Raw genomic sequence first — 5,797 nt, forward strand, 5'->3', positions numbered from 1 at the left:
TTGGAATTTGTGTCCAAGGAGTTCAATGATTTCTGCTCTGGAAGGGGAATCCAGAGACACAAGACAGTCCCAGGAACTCCACAACAGAATGGGGTTGTTGAGAGGATGAATAGGACCATTCTGGAAAGGATAAGGTGTATGTTGTTTGACTCAGGGCTGCCAAAGAAATTCTGGGCAGAGGCTGCTGTCACTGCAGCCTATTTGATCAACAAATCTCATTCATCCGCTGTTGAATTCAGAATTCCAGATGAGCTCTGGTATGGTTCTACATCCAACTATTCACATTTGAAAACCTTTGGGTGCAGAGCATACATACATGTTAGACAAGAGAAGCTTGAACTAAGGGCCTTAAAATGTGTGATGTTGGGCTACCCCAAGGGTGTGGAGGGGTACAAGTTGTGGTGCACTGAACCAGGAATGGGGAGAGTATACATCAGCAGAGATGTAGTATTTGATGAAGCTCTCATGCCTTATAAAGTAGGATCTAATCCAGAGAAAGAAAATGCAGATGATAAAATTCTGTTGGATGAATTGCTTGATAGGAACCATACTGATAATGAATCAGGTGGAGCAACTGAAGTCCCTCAACAAGCTGCAGATGATGAAGATGTTGGGAGCAGCTCTGACAATCTAAGCTCATATCAACTAGCAAGGGATCGAGCAAGGAGGCAGCCCAAGCCACCTCAGAGATATAACCAAGCTGAGATGGTATACTTTGCTCTGAGCATTGCAGAGGAGCTGGAGTATCAGGAGCCCAAATCCTATGCAGAGGTTATGAAGGGACCAGAGAGAGAACAATGGCTCCACTACTACAAATTTAGGCTATCTCTACACCCCTATAACTACGGTTTTATAGAAAAAACGTAGTGTATTCGTATAGACTACGCTTTTTTTGGTGAACCGTAGTGTATGAGCGCCATTTTTAAATTTTAGACTACACTGGAGAACAAAACGTAGTCCGATGTGTAGTCTATAGTAGTCTATTACTACGATTTCCATAAAACGTAGTGTATGAGCGTGACTTTGATGTTTATCTCTACACGTTATGAATTACCGTAGTGTATGAGCGTGTCTCCTCTTCTCTACTTATGGTGCCCCACCCTCGCAAACCCTACCACTACCACCAAAGGAAGACACAATATTATCACTACCGTGCCTCTCTCTCTCAACCAAACCAAGACCGTGAGACACCGCCGACGAGCAGGAGCAACTAGTTTCCTCGCCGCCGTGCCTCAATTCTCGCCGTTGTGCCTCCGTTCTTGCTGCCGTGCCTCCGTTCTTGTCGCCAAGGTTTAGAGGTGGGTTTTTCTTCTATTGTGGATGAAATTTGGTGAATATATACTAGGATCATATTGTTAGATTCTGTAAAATTTTCATTACAGTTCGATGACAGGAGGCCCATGAAATCGTCCCTCGAACTGATTATGTCGGACGTTTTCACTTATCTGAGCAGTAAATTTGTAAAAATCTGTAGTCATGGTAAATGGTGTCCGATTGAATTGAAATTTGGTGGTTATATACCAGGAACATACATATAGGTACTGCAAAATTTTCACTATGTTTTGATTATGGGAGGCCTATGAAATCGTTCATCAAACTGTTTCTTCTGGATAGTTAGTGAATCTGAGCAGTAAATTTGTAAAAATCTGTAGACATAGTAAATGGAGTCCGATTGAGTTGAAATTTGGTGGATATATTCTAGGAAAATACAAATAGGTACTGTAAAATTTTCATTCTGTTTTGATTATGGGAGGCCTATTAAATCGTCCACCAAACTGTTTCTTCTGGATAGTTAGTGAATCTGAGCAGTACATTTGTGAAAATCTGTAGACATAGTAAATGGAGTCCGATTGAGTTGAAATTTGGTGGATATATTCTAGGAACATACAGATAGGTACTGTAAAATTTTCATTCTGTTTTGATTATGGGAGGCCTATTAAATCGTCCACCAAACTGTTCCTTCTGGATAGTTAGTGAATCTGAGCAGTAAATTTGTAAAAATCTGTAGTTAATATTTTGCATTGAACATGTAGATCGCCATATTAACATAGATTAGTTCTCCAAATAATATTTATTAGGACTGGTGGTCTAGATATGTTCATGACAGAGAGAGAGTATAGAGTCTTAATTCACAACTTGATTTCAAACATGGATTTTTCAGGATGTGTTACATGAAAGAAATTATTGAAGAGCTTATGAAGAATGGTCGCTTTTGCCTATACATTCACATGTAAGTAATTTGTCTTAATTCTCAATTATACGTTTTTCATATAAAACAATAGTTTATCTTTTATAGTTTAACAATCAGAGTTATTCTAAATAGGATATTGATGAAGTTCGTGTTGAGTGGGTGAATCTCATTCTTAGTCACATATAAAAAGTAGAGGTAATATTCTACAACTTTGGTTTACTAATATGGATTTGTGTTATAGATATACTAGTATATGTTTATTTGGTCTATTGATTTTAATGAAAGAAATATACTTTTGAAATAATATATGTTGCAATTAGCTGGAATTTTGTTTGAAATGTAAGAAATGCTTTGTTGACATGATTGTTTTATATGTTTTCATGGCAAATCTTGTTTTAATTTTGTGCCAGGATATGCGGGAAATGAAGCAAAAACATGAGACTTTCGCTGAATTTTCCATGAAGATTCTTCAACAATAGACTACTAGATATTGTTTTGAAAAAAAAATATTGTACTCTTTGTTTTGTATATTTAATCTCTTGTCGTTGTTAGCTTCATTTCAGTGTACATTAACAGAATATGAAATATTGTGAAATTATATATGACAATTATAATTTTTTAGTGTATCAATATTTGTATTTCATTTTTTGTTAATTTTAAATAAAATAACAATAATTTTTAGTTGACGATAGCCAACCACTACGACAATAGGCGTAGAGTAAGATCACTAAAAGTGTAGTCTTTAAATACTATAGACTACCATTTCTAGTTGACAAACCGTAGTCTATTCTTCCAATACACTACAATTTCGAACAGAATTAACTACGGTTTCCACATGTAGTATATGATTACACATAGACTACGGTTTCCACACGTAGTATATGTGCGTCTAAAAATGTAGTCTATTCCCATAACTATAGACTACGGTTATGAAACCGTAGTCTATATTGATGGGAATAGACTACACCATCTATCACTACGGTTATTAAATCACATAGACTACGGTGTTAAACTGTAGTCTATGAGCTTTTTTGTAGTAGTGCTCTTAGCCATGAAGGAGGAGATGAACTCTCTTGAAAGGAATGGTACCTGGATACTGGTGTCAAAGCCAATGAACAAGAAATTAGTAAGCTGCAAATGGATCTTCAAGAAGAAGATTGAGGTTATTGGGAAGGAGCAGACCAGGTACAAAGCAAGATTGGTGGCAAGAGGTTTCACTCAAAAGGAGGGAATTGATTATAATGAAGTATTCTCACCTGTGGTTAAGCATACTTCCATCAGAGTTATGCTGTCAGTTGTAGCTCAGTTTGATATGGAGCTTGAGCAGATGGATGTTAAAACCGCATTTCTACATGGAGAGTTGGAGGAGAAGATACATATGGCCCAGCCAGAAGGGTTTGTACATCAAGAGACAAGCAACAAGGTGTCTTTACTTCAGAAAAGCTTATATGGTCTCAAACAGAGTTCAAGGCAATGGTACAAAAGGTTTGATGAGCATATGGAGTTGATGGGATTCACAAAATCTGCATATGATAGCTGCGTTTATTTGAAGAAAATGAATGAAGTTACTGTTGCATATTTGCTGCTATATGTAGATGACATGTTAATAGCTAGCAAAGATAAGGCTGAAATCAAGGTAATCAAAGATGGTTTGAATCAAGAATTTGAAATGAAAGATCTTGGTGCAGCTAAAAGGATTCTTGGGATGGATATCGTGAGAGATAGGAAGGCTGGAAAGCTATGGTTATGTCAAAAAGATTACATATTGAAGATGTTAAGGAAATTCAATATGCATGAATCAAAGGCTGTTACAGTGCCCCTAGCTGTTCATCTGCAACTCTCAGATAAACAAAAGCCAAAGAATGACGCAGAGAGACACCAAATGATAAATATACCTTACTCAAATTTAGTGGGAAGCTTGATGTACACAATGGTCTGCACTAGGCCAGACATTGCACAAGCTATAAGTGTTATGAGCAGGTATATGGTGGATCCTGGTAGGAAGCTCTCAAGAAGGTGCTGAGGTATCTAAAGGGCAGTGCAGACAGAGCTATTTTGTTCCAGAGGAAGGAAGACATCAGCAAACCTTTCTTGATGGGATACACTGACTCTGACTATGCTGCTAACACAGACAACAGGAGATCTCAGTCAGGTTACATTTTCACACTCTTTGGATCAGCTGTTAGTTGGAAATCTTCACTACAATCTGTAGTTGCATTATCAACCACTGAAGCAGAGTACATGGCTGCAACCGAAGCTGTCAAGGAAGCTGTGTGGCTCAAAGGATTAGTGCACGATTTTGGTATTGAGGAAAGTTCTGTAATTTTGAAGTGTGACAGTCAGAGTGCTTTGTATCTTATGAAACATCAAACTTTTCATGAGAGATCTAAGCATATAGATGTCAGAATGCATTTCATAAGAGATATAGTTGATCAAGGATTGGTGAAGATGGAGAAAGTTGGGACAGAGGAGAATGCAGCTGATGCGCTGACTAAGGCTTTGCCTACTGCTAAGTTTGAGCATTGTCTTAAGTTGATAAATCTGCTGATTTGAAGTTTGATACAGAATTAAAATGTTTCGGAGGAAGAACTGGAGCCTTTGTTATTGTTGTCGATTATTAGCTTAATAAATCAGGTGGAGATTTGTTGTCTATGATTTCGTAAGCTTATAATCCAGTTTGTATACTCTGGTGTCATAAAGTTTACTCTGGTGAAGTTGCCAGAGCAGAGAGATCGCGCCGCTGCCTTCGCCAGAGGAATCGGTCTTCTGCCAGAGCAGAGAGATCGCGCCGCTGCCTTCGCCAGAGGAATCGGTCTTCTGCCAGAGCAGAGAGATCACGCTGCTGGCAGAGCAGAGAGATCGCGCTGCTGCCAGAGTCAGAGCCGAGGCATATCGGAGTCAGAGTTGCCAAGGCAGAGTCAACACTCCAGAGACAGAGTTAAAGTTTCCTTTGCAGAGCTAACTGTTTTGCATAACGGTTTCTTTGATGGTTGTTTACAGCTCGTTATTTTCAAAGCTTGCTATATAATGAGCAATTGGGTGTCTAATGTAGAAGTAACATCAGTCAACACTTGTAACATTCTGTAAAATTCTCAGTTCGCGAATCAATAAAAGAAGCTCCCTTTCTTGGTCCCGTGGATGTAAGGTTTCGGCCCAAACCACGTAAATCTTTTGTGTTAATCGCAATTTCTTCGTCAATTTACTTTACAAGTATATCAACTGATACTGAAGGAGTTTAGACTGAAGTCAACAGTCAAAGAGATTTCAGTTAAGAAAAGGGGTTAGACTGATACTGAAATTGTTCAGTATTTGATTTCAGTCTGGCACGATGCGATAACTGATAATCCACATAAGGTTTCAGCCTATATTTTGAAATCAGATTAGTGTTATAAATCTTACTGACTATCTAAGGATTTGTCAATTAGACTGATAACACCAGCAGCAGAAAATTAAACTTTAAGAAATAACATTTGATAAACACTTTGTCAGTTTTTAGGTTTCTCTTTTTCAGTTAAATAAATCGCTTGTGCACAAGTAAGGTGTAATAAAACTGAAAGCAGTAAACAACAAGAGATTTTTACGTGGTTCAGACACAAGTTCCTACGT

At 38.0% G+C, this 5,797-nt stretch overlaps 1 long non-coding RNA gene across 1 annotated transcript; it reads left to right on the forward strand.

Moving 5' to 3' along the window:
* The first annotated feature begins 821 nt into the window (after positions 1-821).
* On the forward strand, positions 822-2,999 carry LOC131016488 (uncharacterized). The gene is made up of 4 exons (XR_009099020.1): positions 822-1,298; positions 2,162-2,230; positions 2,324-2,386; positions 2,602-2,999. It is a non-coding gene; the product is annotated as an uncharacterized LOC131016488 (long non-coding RNA).
* The last annotated feature ends 2,798 nt before the right edge of the window (positions 3,000-5,797 follow it).

The sequence above is a fragment of the Salvia miltiorrhiza genome, chromosome 3 (genome assembly GCF_028751815.1).
Source record: "Salvia miltiorrhiza cultivar Shanhuang (shh) chromosome 3, IMPLAD_Smil_shh, whole genome shotgun sequence".
Classification (NCBI taxonomy): domain Eukaryota; kingdom Viridiplantae; phylum Streptophyta; class Magnoliopsida; order Lamiales; family Lamiaceae; genus Salvia; species Salvia miltiorrhiza.